General features: G+C 32.7%; 1 pseudogene across 1 annotated transcript in view; it reads left to right on the top strand.

The window, feature by feature from the left end:
• The window catches only part of LOC143235697 (uncharacterized), a 93,254-nt pseudogene extending 79,121 nt beyond the window's left edge, over positions 1-14,133 (top strand). Inside the window, exons 16-23 of the transcript XR_013019356.1 lie at positions 501-570; positions 4,133-4,259; positions 4,871-5,086; positions 7,562-7,735; positions 7,958-8,024; positions 9,206-9,385; positions 10,881-11,054; positions 12,513-14,133. The product of XR_013019356.1 is annotated as an uncharacterized LOC143235697 (transcript). The remainder of the gene's footprint in view (positions 1-500; positions 571-4,132; positions 4,260-4,870; positions 5,087-7,561; positions 7,736-7,957; positions 8,025-9,205; positions 9,386-10,880; positions 11,055-12,512) is intronic.
• The last annotated feature ends 1,122 nt before the right edge of the window (positions 14,134-15,255 follow it).

Here is a 15,255-nt window from a genome sequence, read left to right as displayed (position 1 = left end):
GTTGAAAGGTAATCTAGAAGGAATGAGATAGGTCATCTGGTCAACATTTTACATCGGTCAATCTTAAAATCCTCTTTACAAATGAACAATAAGAGCTACCGTCACATTATAATGCTCTCATAATTGAAAAGGCGAGGATGTTCGGCAATGAATTTCCATCGTGTGACATGAACATTGCGAGTCAAGCACGCAGACTACCATGTCATGCCAAGACTACCATGATTGAGTGGAATATTAATAAACACACAGAAGTAGCCATTTATTTCATCTATTTTCTTTGTAGTGCTTTTCACGTTCAAATGGCACATCAAACGCCTCTAACGATTTTTAACTTGCCACGATATGTGCTTAGTAAGCTAATTCAAGATTTCATGTTTCAACAACAAAACGAAAATATGAATAAAATAACAGCGATAAAGCATGATAAAAATTAAACTACTTTAATGTAAGCAAAAATCTCTAACTCATTTAATAATTCCTGGACCTTTTTATGTTTACAGAAAGTGCAATGGGAATAAGGATTAATGCACAAAGTAGTAAAGATACGCCATATGTGAAGGCTTTATACGAGTAAGTTTTTTTTTTAATATACTTTATTTTACCATAGTTATTAGACAGGATTGCCAGTCTTACAATTTTGTTTTTCTTGAAATGGAGATTAACCCTGGCCTTTTGTTAAACTGGTATAAATAAATAAAAACGTCATTTCCTGTTACTCAGTGATGTCGAGAAAACCCACTTGTAAAGGTTCAGTTATCTCTCTCTTTCTTTGTGAACCTGACGATGACCGAAGAAGGTCGAAACGTTGTTCACTCCTCTACGTAAAAAAAATTTCTCAACCCAAACGAGCCGTTTTTACATATATATTTCCTGTTACTGGTTCTCTAACTATTTTAAAATGTGAGCTAATTGTACCGACATTCCATAAATTTACGGTGGATTGGCAGTCCTCATATTAGGACAACACACCTTGAGAAGAACAGAGCCATATTTCATCACTAGAACCTTATATTGGTAAAATATAAACCTATTTTTGTGTTAACCACTCTCAGAGATGAGAAACATGGTGAAATAGGCCTCGACTTCTCTTGCAAAACACCTTCTAATGTAGTGAGATTTTAGGATATGTTCCTCAAACGACCTAATACAATGCCTTATAATGATCCACTTGGATGCTGGTCAGTGCTTCTTGGTATTATTCGTTTCAAACTTTGTTATACACATCATTCTTATGACATGTTGCATTATCATACTCAGGCAAAGATGACTCTTTCTATAAGATTCTTCGCATGTATTCCAGTAGTATCTGAGGGATTGCAATGTGGTATTTATCAGCATCAATTGTAAACTTTAATCATTGGTACTGATACTATGACTTGATATATTATAGAAAACATACAATCAATGTCTTCACCTGACTTTCAGTATTAGCCACTTCATTCAGTTTCATTTGTCCAAAATTGAGAGCATAATAAAACCATTATTCTGTATCAGGCGAAAGTCTGGTCCAAATGTAACCACAGAAGGCTTTACGACTGCATTCAATATAACATATGTATGCATTTCTTAATCCTGGTAAAAGAGTTAGCACACAAGATCACAAGTAACTGGTGCAATGAATTTTAAAAAAAAAGTCCTCATAACTATAGCGCTTTTGAATAATTGACTATTCCTCTTAAGAAGAATAAAATGTATTGTTTAGCAAGTGCAATAAAATATATAGGTACTGATGTCGATGCCATGAAAGTCGGACATTCCAGAGGAATTGACCCTTGAAATTAGCCAATCATAAGTGAAGACGTTGGTATCAAGTTTAGTTTGTGCAAAACACTTGTGTAGATTACAAGAATTACATGAGTAATGATAATTAAAATAGATTTTAAAATAGGGATGACAATTAAACACAGTGATAATGTAATGCAATATATAGGAAATAATACCATTATAATAGAAGAGTAATAATAATAATAGTATTAGTAACAAAATTATAATAATAATAGTATTAGTAACAAAATAGTAATAATAATAGTATTAGTAACAAAATAATAATAATAGCTGTTAGTTTTTTCAACATGTTGAATTACAGTGTTCTCATAACTTCTTTCAGTCATAGAAGTTATAAGCAGAACTCTAATTAAACAAACTAACAACAATATTCAACGCGAATCTGCCTTGAGAGAATTATCTACAACAAACTCTTCTCGTGTTTTACTATTTCTTACCAATCATCATTCCTGAATACTGAAAGACTTTTAACTCCTTTAACTTCGCTTTCACTAAGTTTTTGTTGCTTCCTTTCGAAAAATGTACACGTTAAAATAAGACTTAGATTACACAAAAATTAACTTTAAGTTGTTACCCAGTGAAAGTCAACCCTGTAACAGGAAGCGTTGCCAAATCTCTAAAAGCATGTAGAGTACAACCAGATTTTCCGGTATCGACAAGTTAAACTCACTAAACTCATAGGCTGCTCTGCAAAAAACGTTTATTTAATCCAGTGCCGAAAATATAACTTACAGTGTGTAGGTCAAACGAAAACAACTGTACATGAAAGGTTTAATAACCAAAATCCTTCAATCAAAATGAACAAATAACTTTCAATAGAAAAACACCAACGTGCCTCACCGTTCTTTCGAAGTTATCAAACTGACAGGTATTTTACAGCAAACAGAAACAGATAAGTTATAGAAGCTTATGAGAAAGTATTGTTAAACATTGCAACGCTGAATGGCATCTATCTTGACTTTGGGAATGTTGACCTTCGTTCGCCTCTAAACAATTTCAAAAACAATTTTGTAATTATTATTATTGTTTTAAATATTAGTTTGTAGCCATATTTTTATTCATGTTTTATTTTCATTATATTTGTATTATTTCCTATATCTTGCATGAGGTTATCACTGTCTCTAATTGCTATCCTTATTTGTATTTCATTTCTTATCCCATTTAATTAATTATCAACATTCTTACGTCTTTCGTATAATCTATACAACTCTTTTTGTATAAAATAAGCCTGACACGAACGTCTCCACTTATGATTGCACTCACTAATCAGTACCTTTTATTCTCTTGAAGGGTTATAGTCAACTCTTCGAAAAAGCTAAAGGTTTGGGTCTATTTTTTTTATCTTCTTTTGTGTGTATGAAATTGATTGCACTCATACATTATTAATAGTCAAACCATTTAGATATTTGCGTCACATGATCAAATTGATTGTCCTTGAATGTATAAGTCAATCGTATGATATTCTGTAACAGCTACCACATACACTCGTGCTTGCCCGGACCCTGATATCTGAATAAATCTGACAATAAATATCTCTGTCAAAATCCCACCTATCGCCATAAGATGTCACTGTCACATATAGTTATACAGTTATTACAATCAGAAATAGAGTTGTTATTGTTAAAACAGTAAATCTAAAATAACAAACAAAACAACTTCGAATAAAGATGAAGTTATTATTTTTACAGGACTTGAATGTACGCTAAAGTAGATCACATTCGCACATTATGACACATTAAGTCAGCACATAATTAATTATGTATATATTTTTAATTACTTCCAAGTTGACTTTTAATATTATACTGTACGTCTGTTCCTTTTACTTACCTTGTTTAGTAAATGCAACAAAAAGAGGTCAAGTTGATTCAGATTTGCATTTTCTCGACGATGTACTGAAATGACGTGCAATTTAACATAGCATCACATACAGCAAATACAGCATAGCTATCCAGATAAAATAGAATATTTTAATAATAAATCTCTGTTCCGCAGGTGTAGTTTTAGTAAGACTGAAATAGAAAAAAATTAAGGGTAATTTCTATATAATTTCAAATATATTACTACGTATCTTAGTGATGGTTACATTTAGCGCCATTTACTAGCGGATAATGTAAAGTCAAAATTCGTGTTAGAGCAATGTGTTCAGAGTTTAATCAACACAACAAAATAGCAAAACTAGCGAATTACGCTAACTTATAGTATATTAACTTCTACTGGTTAACCTGAATTTAATTAATTTTAAATTTAAAAGTTGTGTCGTATATTCAGAAGATAACTTTCAGTTCTTGTTTGTTTATTTATTTCTTCATTATACTAATGTTTATTTTCATACTTACATACGTTTCAGGGTTGGTGAAATGTTCATGGCTCGCATGATAAGACCGTGGCTTTGGCCTACGGTTTTCTTCTCAATATCTTCATATGGACGCCGTTTTTATAAATGTTTAACATATCTTCATAATTTTACTAGATGGGTACGTAAAATTCAAGATTTATTTACTATTAATGGATAAAAATACAGCTTCTAAATCATCTCTATGATTTTTCAGTGATTGTATAAAATGAACATATGATGATTAAGAATTTATTCAGTACCGAGCGAAATCTTTATTGCTGTTCGCATTTTCAATCGTATGGTGCATACGCTAAATGCTCTAAATCAAATATGACAGTTGTACAGTACACTTTTCTCCACTAAAAAGAAATACAAATAGAACAAAATATTTGAGCCTTAAAGATAAAGGTATTAATAAAATTTAGAACAATTTTGTACGTTTGTTGAATTTTGTGACGGTTATCTGCGCTATCTATCCTATAAGGCAGCTAATTAACGTCACCAAAAACCAATTTTTTAATGGAACGGTGGAACTCACCATGATTTCTTGTGAGTTTTAAAAGAGACCTAAACCATTGCAACTTTTGTGTGTGATCCTGGGTGCTGACTTCTTGACCATGGTTTCTTGTTTTATGTATTATAACATTTTCTAAAGCTTTCAACGTAGACTACTAAATAAAAGAAAGAATATTGTAAAGAAATATTAGTTATTAACTATGTTAAACTTAACAGAAAATTGTTGTTTTACAGGTTATTAGTAACCACAAGGCCAAGATGTTAAATAGCCAAACAACCAAGAAAAAAGAAGGAACCATTGGGGAAAACGGCGTGGAAATACCAAAAAGACGACAGACATTTTTAGATATATTAATCAATCACCATTTAAATCATCCCAGTTTTACCTTAGAAGACATTCGTGAAGAGGTAGACACATTCATGTTTGAATAACAATAATGCGGAACTTCAGTGTTTCCTTCTTTTACATTTTGCTTTTTTCTTTACATACTCATAAAGTCGACTCTTGTAAATATATCAAGCCAAATATATCTTTATTCGACGAAAAATTTCTTACAGTTTAGTTAACCAAATGTTCATCCATATAGTTTTTCCAATCGCTCTATTCAATGAGATGCACTTATCAATCTACCACCTTCTACATCTTGTTTCTTTTCTCAACATATAAAATAAACTTAATTAATCAACCTACCAACTCATCCATCAGGTTCTTCCCATCAACTTGATCAACCCAGTACACTCACCAACCTGTTATCTCATTCATCTAGTTCCTCCCATCAACCTGATCAACCCAGTATACTCACCAACCTGTTATCTCATCCATCTAGTTCCTCTCATCAACTTGATCAACCCAGTACATTCACCAACCTGTTATCTCATCCATCTAGTTCCTCCCATCAACCAAATCAACCCAGTACACTCACCAACCTGTTATCTCATCTATCTAGTTCCTCCCATCAAATTATATCAACATATAATGTATATGTCAAATACATTAATCAACTTACCAACTTATCCAACAAACTTCTTTTATCATTATATAACACTAACAGATTACCCGTGGCGTCAGAGATCACTTGAAGTGCCAGCAATTTGTAGGGATGACAGTGCATGGTAGCTTTGAACGATTTTCAGTCTTGTATCGTAATCTTTGTTCAATTTTTTTTTCTCTTGCCCAAAGACAAAACCATGCCCAAGGCAAAAGACATTTACTCAGCTATTAGTGAGCAGCGTACATGGGCAACGTAGTAATTAACGATAACGACGCTAATCATCGCTTTGTAACTCTGAAATTCGTAAAAAACAACAACAATTATATCCGCGTGTGACTTATTCATAACGTCATATCTGCACCGTGCGTATTTGTAAACAAATAGCACCGCTTCGAAAACATTTTTACAAGTTTTTCTTAATTAATACTCGGTAAATACTAGAGAAACTGATAATCCAGAACTACTTCTGACGATATTCGTCGTTTTATAACTTTATAAACGTCGAATCTGCGTGTGACCTCTTTATTTTCGTTTTGCTCCACAATGTGCAGCAAATGTAGCTACAAAATGGAAAAATTGTGACCTCTATTGCAAATATACATGCACACAGGATAAAAATTTCGCGATCTTTGGAGTTGCACATTGTGTAATAAAAAGTTTTTCCAATATTATATAAGAGTTTCATTATTGTATGATATTCACTAATCTCACAAATCATTCAACTAGTTCTTTAATCAACACACTCAATCAAGTGAATTCATAGATTTACCAACTCATCCATCCAATTCCTCCCATCAATCTGCTCAGCCAAATACACTAATATATTAGGTTATTTGACAAACCATTCAAGTTGTTCTTTAATTGACACAATCAAGTGCATTCACCGATCTACTAATTCATCCATCTAGTTCCTCTCATCATTCTGATCAACCAAATTCGTTAACTACTTTGATAACTCATTAAACTAGTTTTTCTTATCAATATATAATGCTCTCCCTATCCTACTAACTTGTCCACCGTTGATACAGCGGCAAGTCTAAGGATTTATAATGCTAATATAAAGGGTTAGATTTCCCTCGGGGGTCTTAGCAGATAGTCCGATGTAGCTTTGCTATAAGAAAACACACACATACATACATTTACCAGATTATTCATATAATTCATTTTATCACTTTGTTTGTTTGTTTGGGAATTTCGCACAAAGTTACACGAGGGCTATCTGTGCTAGCCGTCCCTAATTTAGCAGTGTAAGACTAGAGGGAAGGCAGCTAGTCATCACCACCCACCGCCAACTCTTGGGCTACTCTTTTACCAACGAATAGTGGGATTGACCGTAACTTTATACACCCCCACGGCTGGGAGGGCGAGCATGTTTAGCGCGACGCGGGCGCGAACCCGTGACCCTCGGATTACGAGTCGCACGCCTTACGCGCTAGGCCATGCCAGGCCCCATTTTATCACATTTATTTTACAAATATATCTAAATGCATTCATCTATTTCCCTAGGTACCTAGTTATTTAGCTCAATCAACCCGCTTTCTCATTCAATCGGTTTCTTTCATCAACCAATTTAAGTATTGAACACTCACCTAATAATTTAAGGAAATTCTCTAAAAAATATTTCACCTAAACGAACCTACGTATTAATTCACCTGCTAATCTGATAAGTCCTCTGCGATTAATATAATTTGGCCAAATATCAGAATATATTAAAATTTGTATCAGTCACTCAGTCAGTTAGTTACTAGTGTTGAGTATTTTTCTTTTATCGTTTCAGTTATATTTGCCGTGACGTTAATTGAACTGATTATAATCTTCTGCTTAACTGGTAAGCATACAAAGAAAAACAACTGAAAATATAAAACGTGACACCAAACTGTAGTGTTACTTATAAACTTTATCAGAACTATTGCAATATTGTTTTTCCTAATAGGGACATGACACAACTGCTGTGGGTATAAGTTGGACACTATATCTCATTGGTTTGGATCGTACTATTCAACAAAAGATTCAATATGAGCTAGACTCAATCTTTGGTGACGATAAGAAACGACCAGTCACCGCTGAGGACATTAAGAAAATGAAGTACTCGGATTGTGCATTGAAAGTACGTATTTCTATTAAATATATGGATATGTGATTACGAATCAAACAGTGTCACAGATTCATTATTTTTAAAATTTGTCTAGTGTTTACTATCTTTCATATTTTATAAGCAGCTTTGGTAACTTTGATTTCAGCTATATTTTATTAAATGTTTAAACAAGGGGTTGTTGGTGGTCACGTTATGTTATAATACAATGTTACTGTTATTTTTATTCATATTCAGGAAGGTCTGCGTCTCTTCCCATCAGTTCCTTTCATTGAAAGAATGCTAAAAGAAGACATTGTTGTCAGTGAGTGTTATGTCTAGAATTATCTCTTAATCTTGCTTGTTATATGACACTAGTTTAATGATTTGATTGTTGATAAGCGCAAATGAACTATTTCTGCTTTGCCTATCATAGATAATTAAAAAACAACAACAACCGTGTTTGTTTATACATCACTGAAAGAGGTATCACCATCAGACGATTCCGTATTGATAATCATAGATTGCATATTATTTCGTAAACATTTGTTTGTGGAAATTAGAATTTTTTTGTTGTTTCAATGTTGCAAAGTTTCGTAATTTCATCCATCCATTAGCGTAACAAGAGACAGTCTGAAGTGTCTGGATAATTTCTGCGAAACTTAGTAGTTTCGTCACAGTGTAGATATCATATAACATATTCTTCTTTGCAACACGTTTTATTTCCTGACATTTACTTGTATAAGTTCCAGTTTGGGTTGAGAAAAACCTTTTATGTAGAGCGAACAACGTTTCGATCTTTTTCGGTCATCGTCATGTTCACGATGACCGAAGAAGGTCGAAACGTTGTTCGCTCCTCTACATAAAAACAAATTCTCTACCCGTACCAGCCGTTTTTACATGTATATTTTTCTCTACAAGTGGGTTTTCTCGTCATCACTGATTATTGTATAAGCTCTCTTCATTATAAATTCAAGGCAAATGTATACGTAATAAAATCAATTTTTTTTGTGTTCTCAAAGTTTCATTTATTTTGTTCTGGTTATATCTAAACGTTTTTCAGAGGCTCAGTTGTAAGTTTACAGATGTAAAAATGCTAAGATCCGAACTTCAATACTGCGTTGTAAATGAAGTGCATATAACCCATTGCGTAGCAAAACACAGAATACGTAATACATTCGACTACTAGTACCATCTACTATCGATTTTATAAATGAAACTACAATGTTTGAATAAGTTTCGTGCCAACTGTTTTTAATATTTTAAATATCTGAAATAACGTTTGGTACCAATGAATATTACATTGTTACTTAGGGTTTGTTTTGCAAGTGAAAGTGTTATTGTAAAAACTTTAGTGATCACATTACGTTCGAGTATGATTTTTGAAGATATATCTATCGCAAACGGAACATTAACTCAGTAACAACTAAAATAAAAATGCCAACCATTTGTAACTATGTTTGTTTTTGTTGGAATAATGAAGTTAAGTTACTTTCTGTTCAATAGATGGACACACTATACAACAAGGAACCACGTGTTTTATATTTACGTTTATGCTGCACAGAAACCCAGAAGATTTTCCAAACCCGGAAGTTTTCGACCCGGATCGTTTTTTACCAGAGAATGTAGCAGGACGTCATCCTTACGCCTATGTTCCTTTTTCTGCTGGGCCTAGGAATTGCATTGGTAAGTAGCCTCGGACTCACTTACTTTTAGTAAAATAATTCCTTAAATTATAGTGACGAGAGTAATTATTCAAAAGATATGTATTTAGATTTCTTTTGAGTGTTAAAAATGTTTATTGTTTCAGTAACGTAAATATGTGTTAGAGTAGGAACTACTTTTAATATTAAGTGCTTAATATTAGAAATATTATGATATATGATGTGTATTTTTCCTGTTATTTATTACTCAGTAATAATAACCCCGGTGGGACAGGGCTAAAATACGAGGTTAAATGCCTGCAGTGGACATATCAGATAACTAGATGTTGCGGCCCGGCATGGTCAAGTGGTTAAGACGCCCGACTCGTAACCTGTGGGTCGCAGGTTCGAATCCCCGTCGCATCAAACATGCTCGCTCTTTCAGCCGTGGGGGCTTTATAATGTGATAGTCAATCCTACTATTCGTTGGTAAAAGAGAAGCCCAAGAGTTGGTGGTGGGTAGTAATGACTAGCTGCCTTCCCTCTAGTCTTACATTGCTAAATTAGGGACGGCTAGCGCAGATAGCTCTCGTGTAGCTTTGCGCAAAATTCAAAAAACAAACAAACCTAACTTGTCTGTTTTTGTAAAAGAATAATATGTGTTACTGTCTGTAATTGTCGCTTCCAGAAAGAATAGTCGTAGTCATGTATGATTTGATGAAGATGAAATATAAATAATTTTAAAATAAAAAGTATGGAAAAAATCTGTATACTTAACTCTACTTTTAATGGAAAAAGGTGTTGCATTTATGTTTAATTTTACATTTCAAAGATATTCATCAGTTATCAAGATTAACCATACATTTTTAGAAGCTTTTTTGTTTTTACTGTAAAATTGCACATTGGGTTAATTGCGCTGTTTCTACAGCAGTAATCAAATCTCTAATGATACCATAATCTAGCAAGCTTGCTGCTAATTTACAGATGAACTGCTTTTAGAAGGTGGTTGTAACTCCAAGGGCTTCTAATACTTAATATCGGTGTTTGATACTCGTGTGGATAGAGCAAAGGTAGCACTTTATGCAACTTTGTGCTAAACAACAAATAAACAAGCATATTTTTAAACATCGTAGAGATGCTTCTATAGTCAAAAACAGTCAAGAAGTCAGAAAACTGATTAAATTATTACTAATAAAATTCCACAGTATTTAAATACATTTTACGCAAAAAAGTTTCATTTCTGCTAAGACTTTGAATAGTCATGTTAATTTTTTACTAGAAACAAACAATTAAAAACAAATAGAATTAAAATTAAAATTAATTATTTTTAACGACGAAAGTTCAGTTTGATATTTAATGTTGCTTAAACGTTAAAAACGTAAATTGTAGCCATTAAAAAAAACAAATTTTAAGCAGCTTTCATGTGATAGTGAGACACAGTACATAATATTATGATTTAAGTTCTGTTATGTGTATACGTACGTACATAGGTAAATTACTATTGTAAGTCATCAGATTTTTCTCAAAACGTATCACAGGTCAGAAGTTCGCAATGATGGAGCAGAAAGTTTTAATATCAAATATCCTTCGTAACTTCAACCTGACATCATTAGATCCCAGGGACAAGATACATCTTATTGCTGAAATGGTGGTTCGACCGAAACAAGGGTTACGGATGCAGATAACCCCTCGATGTTGAAGTTTGTTTAAAGGCAATAAAAAAAATCTCGTAATATATATATCTTTTTCCCTTGGTTCAATGCATTCAACTTTCTTTTGTTAGGTCCGTGTTTTGGACACGTTAGATAACCAGATGTGGCTTTGCTCCAATACACACAAACCGAATGTATCCGTTTTCGTGAAAGAATGATTATTAGTAATTTCTAAATATCTTATATATTTGTGTTACCATCTATAAATATCGCTTCCAGAAAGGATAGTTGTAGTCAGGTATGGTTTGATGAAGCTAAAATATAAAAAAAATTGAAATAAAAACCATGGACAAAATTTATATATTTAACCCTATTTCAAAGACAAAAACACAATGGATGACAAATTACAAACTTCGTTAATCCTTCACATAAAGTGTATTGGGTTTTTAGAGTGATGTTGTTGCTATAGTATGTTATATACGCTTCTGTAAGATACGTATACTTATATATGTTTATATGTTATAATGAAATTCATATATACCCTATTATAAAATCCATATATATATAGATATGTGTGTGCTACGATAACATGTGAATATACATATATATAATGTGTATAGGTGTGTGATTTTGCAAATTCAGTTTCCTTCTAATGCACGGTTTTAGAAATTTCATCCACCTCTTTCTATGATACCAAAACAGATAAATTATAGGTATTGGCCAGCTGGTTAAGGCACTCGACTCATCATCCGAGGGTCGGGGGCTCAAATTCCCGTCGCACAAAACATGCCCGTCCTTTCAGCCGTGGGGGCATTATAATGTTTCTGTTTATACCACTATTTGTTGATAAAAGAGTAACCCTCTAGTCTTACACTGCTAAATTAGGGACGGCTAGCACAGTAAGCTCTCTTGTAGCTTTGCGCGAAATTCAAGCCTAACCATAGAGCGCCTTTAAAATTCATACTATACATTTAGTTTTTATATTTTAATGCAGTTTGTAGCACAGCGAATATTTCTTTTTTTTTAAAAAAAAGGAACAAAAGATGTGACAGTGAATTACTCATGCTATGAGAATTAAGTCGTTTAAATCTTATGAAGCTTTCGAGAATACTACAGAATAATACAAAATAGAACAAAAGAAAATGATTTACTGGTAAGTGATCAGAACGTATATACTAAATCTGAGGTTTATAAGGTCATTTAAAACGTTATTGGAAACTTATAACATCAATCAAATCTCACTAAATATTATCTATAAGACATGCATATCCTTTCGTATAGAACTTTTCAATCTCTCATATTTATGATGTTTCTAATTAATATAAAAATTAAAAACATAAAAAAATAAATTCAAAACAGCAAGCTATCGCCAAAAATGCTTTAAACATTATGCCATAAACATGCTAAATGTTCGTATAAAATATTCATACGTCTGTTTTCTGTCATTTTATTTTATATGTTTGTATATTGTATTTTGTTCATAAAATAATAGTACATCTTTTACTCATATCATTTCAGGTCTTACCTTTCATATGATGTCAAATATATCTAATTTCTAGAAGTCGGGGTTTGATACTCGGGATGAGCAGAGCAGAAATAGCTTATTGTGTAGCTTCGTATACAAAAAACAAACATATCTCATGTCGTATTATTCATATGAAAATATTTTTTCCTGCAAATTTCTTTTGATTTTCCTGTTTTATTATATAGAAGCCTTGGCATCAACTAAACAGTAATGCTACTTATAGAATTATATCTTGTTTATCTAGGCAGAAGGAATATTATCAAAGTTTATATTTTCTACTTCTAATCTAAATACTTTTCTTCGCGGTCAATCCTAGTGATGAACTAGTTTGACAAACTGGATTATGATTACTTATAAAAAATTATATATTATAATAAAATTGTCAGGTTAATGTAAGCCCTTAAGTAATTTATTGTTTTAAATTTTTGGATAAATATTTCAGTAAAAAATAGTGTTCTATGTATGTAAAGAAAATATCATATTTTAAAACACCCTTTATATTATTCTAGCAAAGAAATAATAATACGAAAAAATGCATACGATCGTTTCAATATAAACTTTACGTTTATGCAGATACCGTTTTTCAGTCACATTCAGCATGTTAAGCCTACTTTACGTTCACCTAACGTACTTTAAACGCTTGTCTATTTTTCCGGATAAACACGTGTATCATTTATTTTAGTTCATGAAATTCTGAAGAACACTTTTTTTCCCAAATAAAACATAAACTGCCATCTGGACGTAGATATTATAAATAACTTACACACGGGAAAGAGAAGACCAAGAACACAGCTCTTAAAAAAACAAATCACATAATAATGAATATTAAAGTTTGAAGGTACATTTGAGAAAAAAGCAAAACGTATAATTTATGTAGTTCTAATTAAAATGACCACATCACTTTTTAGATGTGTAATTTAACGACAAACAAGTCTGTTACAAACAGTCAATTTATGTTTTTAAAGTATATATTAAGCTTCAGATTTTGTTATATGTGTATTAAGATATAGAGAAATTGATATTCATTCCTCGATTTTTATTGAATTAACAACTTTCTATTATTTTTTATTTCAATGGAAAGAAATGTAGTTGCATATCGGTATAGAAGCCTGTAGTTACTCGAGAATTATTTCAAGAAAAAAACATAATTTTGATGAAATCATCTAACAAGTTTAATAGAACACATGTTTACTTAATTTCTTCTTAATGGAACACTGCCTGAAAAATTTTCGAAACGCCAAATGTAAATTTCTATTGATGAAACAATCTTATATTGTCTCTTTAGTTCTAACTCAATTACCGATTCCCTTATCTCATTTTTTTAGAGTAATATTTCATGTTGTTTGCTCAGTTTAAAAGTAATCACGGAAAAACACACGAAAAAAGAAGAAGGAAGGACATTAATGTTAATTTAAAATTTTAAAGCATCGAAAACATAACGTGGATAACTTACTGTTCAGGGAGTCCATTTTTATTCTCATAGTGATAAACACACAACCTTTTGATTACATCTCTCGTTAGACCCTGACAAGCTATATCTGATTACATCTCTCGTTAGACCCTGACAAACTATATCTGATTACATCTCTCGTTAGACCCTGACAAACTATATCTGATTACATCTCTCGTTAGACCCTGACAAACTATATCTGATTACATCTCTCGTTAGACCCTGAAAACTATATCTGATTACATCTCTCGTTAGACCCTGACAAACTATATCTTTGTACCCTATTAAAGAAACGACTTGTGATAAAAAACAAAAACAAACATTCTAGCCAATTACTTGCTTCTTGGTCAGTGTTATAAAGTTTACCATACTAAATACTTTGCCTGATTTATTGCGTGCTGCACAGTAAATTTCCGATTCTGCAAAATGATTTGTTTCTTGTGCTACTTGGAGAATGTTACATTAGGAATACATATATTTCAGACCTTGTGTTGTGATATACATTTTTCTTGCAACTTCTTAGGTCTTTTTCAATGCCCACTAATGGCTATAGATAGTACGTTACAGTTAAAGTTCGGGACACAGTGTAGTAAACTTTAGCTTAGAATGATTATATTTATATTTTGTCTCATTTCATTCACCTACAATGTGTGACTCATCAGTTTTAGTAAGCATTCATCTGCAGTATTGGTTTTTCCATCAAAGAAACCAGGCATAGCCGCGTGGTTACAGCTCTTGACTCACAATGTGAGGAATGCGGGTTCAAATCCATATCCTACAAAACATGCACGCCCTTCCAGCCGTGGAAGCATTATAATGGGAGGTCAATCACATTATTCATTGATAAAAGAGTAGCTCAAGAGTTGGCGGTGGGTGGGGATGACCAGCTGCTTTCCCTGTATTTTTTCACTACTAAATTAGGGACAACTATCGCAGATATCTCTATTGTAGCTTTCTGAGAAATTCGAGAAAACAAACAAACTTCCTTCATGTACATTAGGGCCCAGCATGGCCAAGTGGTTAAGGCACTCGACTCGTAATCCAAAGGTCGCGGGTTCGAATCCCCGTCATACCAAACATGCTCGCCCTTTCAGCCGTAGGGACATTATAATGTTACCGTCAATCCAACTATTCGTTGGTAAAAGAGTAGTTCAAGAGTTGGCGGTGGGTGATGATGACTAGCTAACTTCCCTCTAGTCTTACACTGCCAAATTAGAGACAGTTAGCGCAGATAGCCCTCGGGTAGCTATGCGCGAAATTCAAAACAAATCAAAACCATATGCATC

This window comes from Tachypleus tridentatus, chromosome 12, assembly GCF_004210375.1.
Source record: "Tachypleus tridentatus isolate NWPU-2018 chromosome 12, ASM421037v1, whole genome shotgun sequence".
Lineage (NCBI taxonomy): Eukaryota > Metazoa > Arthropoda > Merostomata > Xiphosura > Limulidae > Tachypleus > Tachypleus tridentatus.
This window is presented reverse-complemented; position numbering and strand designations above follow the sequence as displayed.